General features: G+C 39.9%; 1 long non-coding RNA gene across 1 annotated transcript; it reads right to left on the minus strand.

Annotated features, from left to right (window-relative positions):
* Positions 1 to 3,179: 3,179 nt before the first annotated feature.
* LOC149985628 (uncharacterized) lies at positions 3,180 to 10,479 on the minus strand. The gene is made up of 2 exons (XR_016496819.1): positions 10,142 to 10,479; positions 3,180 to 7,156 (listed from the first exon to the last, which is right to left on the minus strand). It is a non-coding gene; the product is annotated as an uncharacterized LOC149985628 (long non-coding RNA).
* Between the last annotated feature and the right edge of the window lie 1,446 nt (positions 10,480 to 11,925).

Raw genomic sequence — 11,925 nt, forward strand, 5'->3', positions numbered from 1 at the left:
TAACATAATTGCAAAAGGGTTTTCTAATGATCAATTAGCCTTTTAAAATGATAAACTTGGATTAGCTAACACAACGTGCCATTGGAACACAGGAGTGATGGTTGCTGATAATGGGCCTCTGTACGCCTATGTAGATATTCCATTAAAAATCAGCCTTTTCCCGCTACAATAGTCATTTACAACATTAACAATGTCTACACTGTATTTCTGATCAATTTTATGTTATTATAATGGACAAAAAATTGGCTTTTCTTTCAAAAACAAGGACATTTCTAAGTGACCCCAAACTTTTGAACGGTAGTGTACATTTGCTCTTTTGCAGGTTTTACTCATTTATTCTATCCTAGCCAAATTTCCCCATCTGCCTGCATGCGCCTCCCATATATCAAGGTGTTTTGGTACATCCCTTGTGAACTATGCTTTTCCACGTGCTAACTTTTGCTATACCAGAGGTCAGTTATAGTCTACCAGTCTAATGGACTATTCTGCCCTGCATCCACCATTCATAGTGAAAATAGTGGTAGGTTGATTATTTTTCCAGTTCTGCAATAGGCTAACTAGCAATCATACCAAACATAAAAACATTCAAAGCTGCATAATTTTTTAAATATGAATCAACAAGAACAAATTGGAATAGCTGATAGGCAGCAGAGAGGCCAGGTGCATCATTGTGCATAAAAGAACAGTGAAGACATGAGACATACAACTCAAAAATCTCCCCTATTGATCGTGTTATCGTACAATACAATGATCCCACAGAGAATAACCTACAACACCACAATGCAATTGTTTTCAAGTGAGTACAACATTCTAGCCTACTAGGCTGCGGTGAAAATGTCATTTGAATAACGACGCAAAAGCCCTGTGATTTGAATGTTTCATTCGATTTTGATCAGTTGTGGGTTTACTCCCAACAGTTTAGAAGGCCTAAAAAGGCTGTATTTTACTTCTGATACTGAATGCACTGTCTGTTGCAGATCATCATTCTCCCAAGTCGTCCTATAATAATGTGGCCACATGTGCTCCAGGCAGGCCCAGTTATTCAGGAAAGCTTAACAGATGCCGAGTTTTCCTTAGCTAGTAATTGCCTACATTTGGACGAAAAAAATAAATTAAAAGCCAATAACTAAAATTGCAGCAGGCCAAATTGTCCAGGAGAGGCTGTCTATCATAACCTACAACCTGAATTCTTGCATCAGCACCATTCTGTCATGCCTTGCGCTCACGTGCGCCTGCTGCTGACGACAGAGAGAGCAACAGAGGAGCCTTGGCCTTGGCTACTGCCGATTGAGAAGATGGAGGCCTTTTTCATTGAAGTAAAACAAAAGTTAGAGGAAAAAGAGTATGCCTAAAGTGAAAAGCCTACAAGGGGAATTTAATATAAGTTTTAATATTGTAGTGGACTAAGATGAGAAGAATGCAGGCTACTGTGCTACTCCATATTCAGGTAGGATACAATTTTGGATCTTACATTTATAGTAATTTGTTTTATCATTATTGTTATTATTTTATATCATTGTTATTATTGTAAGCCTACTTATTAGTCAAAACCAGTTCTTTAAATATGCAAAACCTGTTTTGTTTAATTCTGTTAAGGCATTTTCATTGGCAAAATGTATTTGTGTGCTACTTATTTATATACATGTATACAGTAAGTAGGTCTGTTATAAAATAAATAACATTATCCTACTTCTGTCATTTGTTTGGAATGGTAGGCCATTTCTGCAATATAGGCTGTTCAAAACCTTTGTGAAGATTTGAACCAGTTCGCTAGTTGTTTTGTTCAATTCTGTTGAGCCATTTTTCTTTGGCCATGTTAAGTTCCAAATGTAATGTTGCGTTTGCCACAATATAATAGTCTGCTCCTATTTTCACTATAAACAACTTACTTCTGATATTACCCTAATAAAGTTTAGAAACCTTTGTGAAGGTTTGGTGTGGCTATTATTAAGCTTTAGCCTATGATATGAAGGTAGTGTGCCCCAGCGCTCCAACTGACTCAGAAGGTATAAAAAAACATATTCATGTCTGGATTTGATTAGAGCCTTGAACGGCATGAAAATTCAAGTCTGATGCTACCTGAGCCTGATGCATTAAATACATTTTATGAGCCCTACATCAAAGACATTTTATGAGCCCAAGCCCAAAAAAGTCCAAATGATTGTGCAGTTATTCAATGCATAGCCTATGATATAAGCTACAATACATTATGCACAACAGAAAAACATAAAAGCCCATAGATGTTCAAAATGTAGCTATGTTCAAAAATAAGGTAACCCCCGAAACCAGATGGAGATGTGTAAATTAGATGTGCATTCAGTCCTTACATTACTGTAGCATATGCTGCAGCAAATGTAGGGACCAAAAAGTCCCCCGACTGTCACACCCTAATCACCTGCCTTTGTGATTGTCTCTACCCCCCTCCAGGTGTCGCCCATCTTCCCCATTATCACCTGTGTATTCATACCTGTGTTCTCTGTTTGTCTGTTGCCAGTTTGTCTTGTTTGTCAAGTCAACCAGCGTTTTTGTCTCTGCTTCTGCTTTTCCCAGTCTCTCTTTTTCTCGCCCTCCTGGTTTTGACCCTTGCCTGTCCTGACTGAGCCCGCCTGCCTGACCACTCTGCCTGACCCTGAGCCTGCCTGCCATCCGGTACCGTTGCCCCACCTCTGGTTTACTGACCCCTGCCTGCCTTGTCCTGTCTTTTGCCTGCCCCTTTTGGATTATTAAACCATTGTTAATTCAACGTTGTCTGCATCTGGGTCTTACCTTCATACCTGATACCGACTTTATTGTGCAATCCCGTTCACTTTAAAAATGATGTGTATAGTATTTTCTTAACTGACAAATAAAATCAATCAAGCAAAACAGTGCAGATGCACATTTGATGAATGGAAAGAGACATCTGTTACAAAACACCAGTTTCGTGACATTCAGAGAATGTCAAGCCAAGCCTTCAATACTGGGTAAGTCTACAAGGTAGGGAGGTATGTATTTTCTGTTTGTCGAGATTGACAGTCTATTTATTGTGGTGTTAAAAACACAAACCATGTCGGTATGTTTTGTTTATTAGTTGTGTGGTGCATTGGCACAGATACCTGTTGGTGGAAAACTCATTGCATATATTTTATATCATTGTCACTTTCGTTGGAATGAATATCGGACCAAGGCGCAGCAGCGTATGTTGAGTTCCACATAATTTTAATGAATAAAGTGAAACTTAGCAATGACCAAAAACAAATAAACAATAAACTAACAACGAACCGTGACTAACAGAGATGCTATGTGCACTAACTCAAAACACATACATTCAAACAATATCCCATAACCCACAGGTGGAAAAATGCAAGTTAAGTATGATCCCCAATTAGAGACAACAATTACCAGCTGCCTCTAATTGGGAATCATACACAAACACCAACATAGAAAATTAAACCTAGAACCCCAAATAGAAATAATAAACTAGAATAAAACCCATAGTCATGCCCTGACCTACTCTACCATAGAAACTACAGGCTTTCTATGGTCAGGACGTGACAAACATTATAAATATGGCATTAAAATGTTGAAAATCTGATTTCCCCCTAACTGATCATTGTCTGCAACCGGCTTTGATCAGTGAACTAACGAAACAGGCAAGTGGTGGTCAATGAACCCTCAGCCTTCTGGCCTATAGCCCTGTGTGGCACCGGCTCTGCCACAAAAGCAAAGTAAATATTCACGTTTATAAACACTGGGTCGCTACAGTTATTGTTATTTCTGGTCGTAAACCTTATCAGTTGATTGTTCAATCACTGACCATTAGACTTCAGGTGATAGGCTACTTGACAGGGAGAACGTTTGTGGAAACTTGTAAATGGTGTAAACTAGCTGCTACTGTGTTCCTGGGTGTTGTGCCTAGGGCTTAGCTAACAATGTTGTGAAAATCTGTGGTGAAGAGGTCCTCAAGAGCAAAACTGTTTTTGTTTGAGTTTGGTATGCTGATGTTTGTACATCAGTTTCAAATGTTTCAAATGTGAAAAAGCATAGATTATCTGATATCCAAGGGAAAGAAAAGAGCATAAGGAATGGTATATTTAGTAATGTTATACAGGCTCTGCATTATTAACTGTGGTCACATTGGCCACCCCATTCAACCACAAATAGACCTTTGGTAAGATATCAGAAATGGGGTGAGTTATGCCAGTGTGGGATACGGATAAGAAATCAACTGTGAAACAATACTATAACCCCAGGATGACTTGGCAGCTTTAGACTACAATCCCCGAGCTAAAGAGCAGACCTTGGGTCAGCACGTGTAGGCTTCAAGCCCACACAAATATGCCTGGGTTATCTGTGAGGTTATCAATGAGACTCTGCTAGCTGTAAACATATGGAAACTACCCATTAACCCCATTTCCTCCATTTCATCTCCCCATCTGCTAGTTTAGCAAAAGGCTCCTCAACTATGTTTTCTTTTTGATCCTTAGTGTGGGAAGTTTTGTGCTTTATAAAGAAAAAACCTGTACATGTTCCTATACCCTTTGAGACTTTATAGAGCTACTGTTTCTCCGCTTTACTGTTAAAAATATAACCAAATGTCGTGAACACCAAGTTTCCTACAATCCGCCATGTTGCAATGACTTTCATCAAAGGCTCATTGTGCATTCATTTTGACATTGTTTTTCTCGCTGTACACTCAACCAAGAGAGCAACATGCAAGAAACGACTTGTCTGGGTCTTTGTTGTGGACACATCAAGGCCATCCCTCCTCATCATAAATCTAGAGGCTAAGAAGCAAGACTCCTCCATCACGTCAACCACAGTAAGTATAGACTTACGCACTGTCTGAGAGTCGAGCAGGCTCAAATTACAGGGGAGAGTGTTCATGTGGCGATGTGGTATTCAAGGTGTGAGGAGTAAAAACGCTGTAATCTATACATGGCAGTATTACATAGGACTCCTTGCCAGTGGCTCACTGTGTGAATCATGGGGGTTGACCTTGGTGTACCCTGGCGAATTATTACAATTGCTTCCTCAGTCACTGTTTGTTTCTCGGATGGGATATCTGCTGAAATATGTCATGTTGAAGGATTTCTCAGGTCATATCGTTCATGTCTCACAAAATCTGAATAAAACAATAGATGTATCGAAGACAGTGCTAGCTGTTAAAGCATTAAAAGCATCAAATTATTTATGCTTCTAAAGACTATAAAACCTCTTAGATGTTATGTTCCCTGTTTGGGAGACATTGAGCGGTTCTGGACCGGTTCCCGACTGACGTTCTGGTACAAAGCGCTCTGTGAACATCGTAGGGTCCCGTGTCTTATAGCACAAGAAAGCCCCATCTCGCTGCTCTCCACTCCCACTCTCCCAGCTGGGCTGACTTGAAGTGTCAAGTTTCAGAGCCCACATTTGCATAGGGAATGACAGGTCACATTTTCTGGCTTATCTAGACAAAGAAACAATTTCCTGTGTCTGTGAAACTCATGAAATGGCAGTATGTAACGGATGCAGCGATACTAGTTTCATCTCGATTTCATATTCTAGAGCTCTCAACATGACAAAATACTAATACTACATTTCATAGAATTGAACTAAGACCCACGTTCTCTTGGTCACAGACGGCCAGAGATCAAAATGTTGCCCCATCATTCATTGATAAAGCTGAGGACTTTCGTTTTTTTTGATGTGTCAGACCACCAATTATTTCCCAGTGATAATGATAATGGTAGTGACAATGATGAATTCCAACTGTCCACGTACTACATGTGGAAAACACTGCACTCTAAGTACTTTGAAAGACACAGCACAAGTCACATACGCCTTAACAAGTACAGCCATTTTCTTTGTTGACATTTGTAATCGTTATCATGTGTGCATAACCTAATCTCATAAAGGCCACGTGCAGTTCAAAATGCTGTGTAAAGTTCAAGACAAAACAGGGCTGGATCAGAACTTGAACTGGTATTTGGGCCAAATCAACACACACTTTTATCAGCGGGTATTAAATACAAAACTGTGTCCAATTCCAAGTGTGCTGTCAAAAAGAGAGACCTATTTCATTTCCACTAAAGAATATGTGGGCGCTATTAGGACCATTTCTCATTTTGTTCACATAAAATCATGAATCAAACAACACACAGTGTATTATCTGATTAAGGTTGTTGCCTTGATTGACATATGAGTCATACCACTTTAGTGATGATTTACCAATACCATTGCCCTCACAATGAATTGTCACATATTAGACTATCCTATTGCTTCAGGTTAAAGGTGCGTCACTGTCCAACAATGCACCCCAGTGCTTTTAGCCTCTGACTTTACTAGAGTTCAGGCACACCTAATACGTTTGTTTAGCTGCAAAGCCATTGCAGGCACGCAGTCAGAGTTATTAAAAGTAGTTGGAATGCCTTATGATAACAGAGACAATAATCAGATTACTGAGGTCATCCCTCCTACTCAAGAGAGCGTGATCTGGAATAAAACCAACCCTCCCTCTCCCCCAAACCCCCCCTCTTTGACCCAGTTCCGGTAAGTTTCTGCCAAACATAGTAAGTTAAGTCAACACCCCAAAAAAAGGACATCCAAGAAGGTAATCAGGGATTGACAGTAAATTCAAATAAACAGAGTTTATGTGGAAATGTTGATGGGGTGGGGGCTCGTTAAAACAACTCAATGGCCCTTCTCTTTGATCCTCTGACCACCAGAAGCAAATTACCCTAAAATGGGTCATTCTTAGGTTAGTCAGCATTCAGATCCTTTTATGTCCATCCAGTAATTGTCCAAAAGCTCTCCCAAGAAAATCAGTCTGACTCTAACAAGCAGATATGATCACAGATGATGTCTCTCCCTCGTCCTCCAAACACGAGGGTGGGAAAAACAAAATGTTAGTGACAAAGCGAAAGGCTTAGATGTGTGTGGTGAAGGCCATGTCATTGGCATACTGCAGGAGTGGAGGTGGATGAGTGTGCCCTTATGCTTTCACTTGGTGTCTGTCCCATTGATGTCTTTGTCAAAGTCTCTCAATCAAAGGAAATATAGACAAAAGCTGTGGATCAGGTGGGAGGACGGCTCTCTGCTCGTGATGAAAAGGGCAGCCGGGAGTCTGGAACAGTGAACGTGCTGTCCACCATACGTTTCCGCAGTAGCTGTCGCTCTGACCTCATGTAGGAAAGATCTGAGGAAGAAGGGAAATTATACAATAAGAGCAACACAGTGAAACAATGGCAGGGTCTTGTGGGACTAAATGTGTACACGTTTCAACCATGCCACCTGTGAATACTCCGTATCCTCTTCATGGTGTGTGCTTCAGAGTCCTACACCAAACTCAGGGATAACACAGCAACAGAAAGATTGGAAAAAAAGGTGGAGACAGGTCTAATTGAATAAATCATCCTTTTTTGATCCGACCCAGATGGGCCTGTATTATTTCATCAGCTAAAGAAGTATTAATTCAAAAGAACAGGGCACATTTAGAGACCCATGTGGTTTTATTTATCCAAGAATCTTCTCCGACTGTAATCATTTTTATAGAAACGCCAAGATATACAGCTTCCAAGTCATTTCTAAACCTTAGTGTCTCTAGAGTTTTCTCAGAAGTGCGGATTAACTTATATTACAGAATTTGTACTACAGATATTACAGAACCTTTGCCCTGTCGTCCTCTCACGCCAACCTTAATGAAAACTATTTATTCGTGGGCTAGTGTTACCAGAGGACAGACTGTTAAAGCTGACTAGTTGGAGGAAAACAGCAAAATAAGGATAGAGATCGACAGTTTAGAGATGTCACCATTTTTGGTGGCTCATTATGAAGATCAGCACAATGGCAACATTTCTGAGAATGTGATTCGTCAAAACCCAACATTTTGGGGCTGCGCTCTTCTCCTCTTTCATTTAGATCCTCTTTCCTGGAATCACATCTCTGTTGGAACCCCTCAGATATCTGGCATCCTCTCAGACATTTCACATCCCCTCAGACATCTTCAGTTCCCGGGGATCAACACCTAATTATAGAATACCTGGCCAGACAAGCTCATGCAATTCGAAAGTAGAATGTTGTCTTCACCTTTGTACCTTGTTGCCCATCAATTCCCTGTGCCAATATAGTGAAGGAACAGATTTTCCCCTGTAAAGTCAACTCCCTTATAGCAGGTCTTTCTTCAATAGACTCTCAGTATCTACAATGTTACCCCAACTTCCATTGACCGTCAGTGTAGTTTATCAGTGGCCCACATTGTAGCTCTGACAAGCCCTTCAGATAAGTCATGTCTGGAGAGTGGCGTGCTCAATGGCTCCAACTGAGTCTGCCCAATTTGGGAAACATGTGATTGTATTCTAATTGTATATTATTCTTCCTTACTTTCTCATGTTATTGTTTTAAAAACAGCACCAGGAATCATTTGGAAGTGTGAATCTGACAATTCTTCCCCCTTACATTTTTTAAGCAGGCCATTTCATACCGTAAAGCAAGTGTCTTGAACTTTACATAACAGTAACGGTGATAACCAAACCCACATGGTACAACATTTTGCCAAAAGTAACAGAGAGACCTGTCTGAGCTCTTCGGGATAGAACAGTCTGAGGGAATGGAGTGAGTTATATGTTTTAATGCTTGAGTCAACCTGATCCGTGTGATGTCATGGTTGGAACGAAACTGGCAGGAAGAAACAACAGTTGAATGTGTCACTGCTGAAACCTGAATATTATTAACCTCTGCTTTGGAGAATTAGTCTTCATTTCCTTTACCATGTGCCATCAGAATTCGACACGTGACTAATATAGTAACTGTAGGCTATCAAAACAATTACATGCCATGTGATTGCCTACAGATGGAAAATCTTAATTTGAGCCGGTTTGCTACAGCAGAAAAATGATCCCGCAGCATCAGGAAGTTATTATGTGTATTATAATTGATTAACATTTTTGTAGGGGTTGATACATTTTTCGTGAGGGGAAATTAAGTCTGAAATGTCAAAGTGGAAATGACAAACTTCAGAAACTTTTTGAAATCTCAAATACACTACAAGTTCTCCTGCAACAGGGTGATCAAATTAAGATCCTACATCTGTAGTAGCACACGTATCAACAGTGGTGAAATAAAAAAACAAGGTATAATATACTGTAGGTGGACTGAACATGGCCCTTGGTCTGTACTTGGCTCTGAGGTGTTAATGAGGCCCCAGATTGATGTTGTTTGTATTTTTCTTCATCTGCTGACTGAAAAGGAACCCCTGTTATGATATTTCAAAATAATGCATTAGATTGTCCAAAACAGCATGCGATGAGCCTGTGCAAATTCTTAAAAGTCTATATTATATAACACATGGAAAGGATCAGTATCGAGCCTGCAGAGAAAGTTCCCATTCAGATCCAAGACCAACAAGACCGTTCGCAAAAGCCCAGTCGAAAAAAATCCCAAGCAAACATTTTTTTTGCTAACTCCGCATCAGTATGCATAAATAGTTTTATCTTGTGGACACCATGAACAAAATCTTATTTGTATTGGCTCCAACACTCGCTTGTACATCTCATTATCTCACTTGTGACAATGTCCCCAACAGTGAGTGGAGCGCTTTTGTTTTTCCACGTGTTAAAAAATATCACAGAGGATAGATGAGGACATGGGAAAGATGGGTATTTCCCATCACAATAATGTATGTGGGAAAGTATTCCTGTTTAGGCGCTACCAATTACACTATTACCCTGTTGCTAACAAAAAACACACAAATACAACTAAATTCCACAAATCCTATATCACACAAATACACAAATAGAATAACACACGTATAAAGAAGAGAACCTAATTATTACACCATTGCACTTCAAACAAGAAACACACAAACTAAATTGCACAACTGCCATCTAAACCCTGACCTTTCTGCCTTCCTTGATGCAAAGTCATCAATTACATCATCATAAGAAATCTGCCCAGCAACTACATGGTTTATACTGATGACAGTGTGACTTCAGAAGTTATGTAGGTGACCCCGGTGTGTAAATGCTATAAGGTCAATGAGTACTTAGCCTACTATAGGATATAGATTGCATTGCATCCCCTTCCTTAAAATCGGATGCAAATCACAGCTTCTGAGAAGGTATGCTAAAAGGTGGAAAAGGATGGGCTATCCTTATCCAGTAATACAAGCTTTATCAGTACTCACCCACTCATTTCCATCCACACCCTGGAGGGATTTCACCCCTGTGTTGTCTCTCCTCTAACCTCTCCACCTGTCCCTTACCAAAACACTGTTAATGGCCAGCACTGGAGCAAAAATGTCAAAACACAAAGGCCTAATCTGTCTCAAAAAGGAATTTGGTATATTTAGAATCTACTCAACATTTCCCTCCCAACAATCACTCAAACGCTTGGCTTATTTATCCCAACAACTACAAGGCTTTAGTTTGTTCAACCCAGAACAAAGAAAAGCTTCATGGTAAGTATCATTAGTGTCTCAACAGACAAAAAGCTAATCCACCCCCTCATCCCTCTGCAGAGAGTGAAAGAGAGAGAAAAGTTTAAAGGATAAGTCTTGTATTGTGGCCTAGCTGACTGCAGCAAGTGTATGGGTGTGTCTGAATTCCATCACCTTGTTTTGTTTTCCCGATAGAAGAAAAACAGGATAAGACTTGTTTTAATAAGGGGAGACTGGATGGTATCCAATTATGTGTCAATAATATTTCTAAGTAATATGATCATCTAATAATATCAGGAAAGGAGCAACAAACAACAAGACTGGAAATCCATCCATATATTTCTGGAATGTTTTGAAATGTCTCACTTCGGCTATCATTGATTAACAATAGTACAGTAGCAGGCTTGAAGTGTAGTAAAATATTTACAGATCCATTGTTTTGTTGAGATGTTATATGTTAGCGGATGTTAATACAGTCTGGCTTTAACATTAACCAGCTTTCCATTCAACCTTCTTATGTGAGTAAAGTACATGTTGGATAAAAAAATGTCATGACAGGCCTGATGGAAACAGCAAACTTGTCGGTAAACCTTCCAAATGTTGATTGAACAAAATAGGATTGACAAGAGGGGGAGGGGGGGGGGGGGGGTTCTTTTTGTGTCTGTAAAATTAATTATGCAATAAATGTCAGTGGAAATGCTTTTAACCCTAAATATTGATATAATAACCATCATATCAAAGTAAACTTGGAGTCACATGATGAGATGCTGTGTGGTCCTCCCACTATGACTCGTCGGGAAAGCATGCAGTTTCCCATTAGGCACACACTGCTTGAATCAACGTTGTTTCCACGTAATTTCAACGAAAGTACATCGAACCAACGTGGGATAGACATTGGGTTATTAGGCTACAGATGAAATAAATTATGATGAACTTCACAGGGAGGTGAACGTGCAAGGTGATGCTCCTTTCTAGAATGGCTGCCATTGTGCTATTTTGGGTGTTTTTTCAAATTGTTTCTAACTTCTTTTGTACATAATGTTGATGCTACCGTCTCTTATGACCAAAAAGAGCTTCTGGATAACAGAACAGTGATTACTCATCTTGAACTGGACGAAGATTTTTTCTTTAATGAGTCTGACGCGAAGGATATAATGTTGCTCCCGGACAAGGACCAAATCCCCGTCATTCGCATGAAGAAAAGAAGGAACTACAGGGGCCAAAGATCAGATTGCCTTGTGAGAATTTTTCAGCGAGTGGGTAACCCACCTCTACCATCCGTTCTATTGGTCAACGAGCAATCACTGGAAAATAATCTGGATGAGCTATGTTCGAGACTATCCTATCATTAAAAACTGGAATATCTTGTTTCACCGAGTCGTGGCTGAACGACATCACAGATAATATACAGTTGGCTGGGTTTTTTCGTGCATTGACAAGACAGAATAGCTACGTCCGATAAGATGAGGGGTGGGGGTGTGTTCCTATTTGTCAATAACAGCTAGTGCGCAATGTCTAATATTAAGGTAGTC

Source organism: Oncorhynchus mykiss, chromosome 1, assembly GCF_057628025.1.
Source record: "Oncorhynchus mykiss isolate SJ-2025 chromosome 1, ASM5762802v1, whole genome shotgun sequence".
NCBI lineage: Eukaryota > Metazoa > Chordata > Actinopteri > Salmoniformes > Salmonidae > Oncorhynchus > Oncorhynchus mykiss.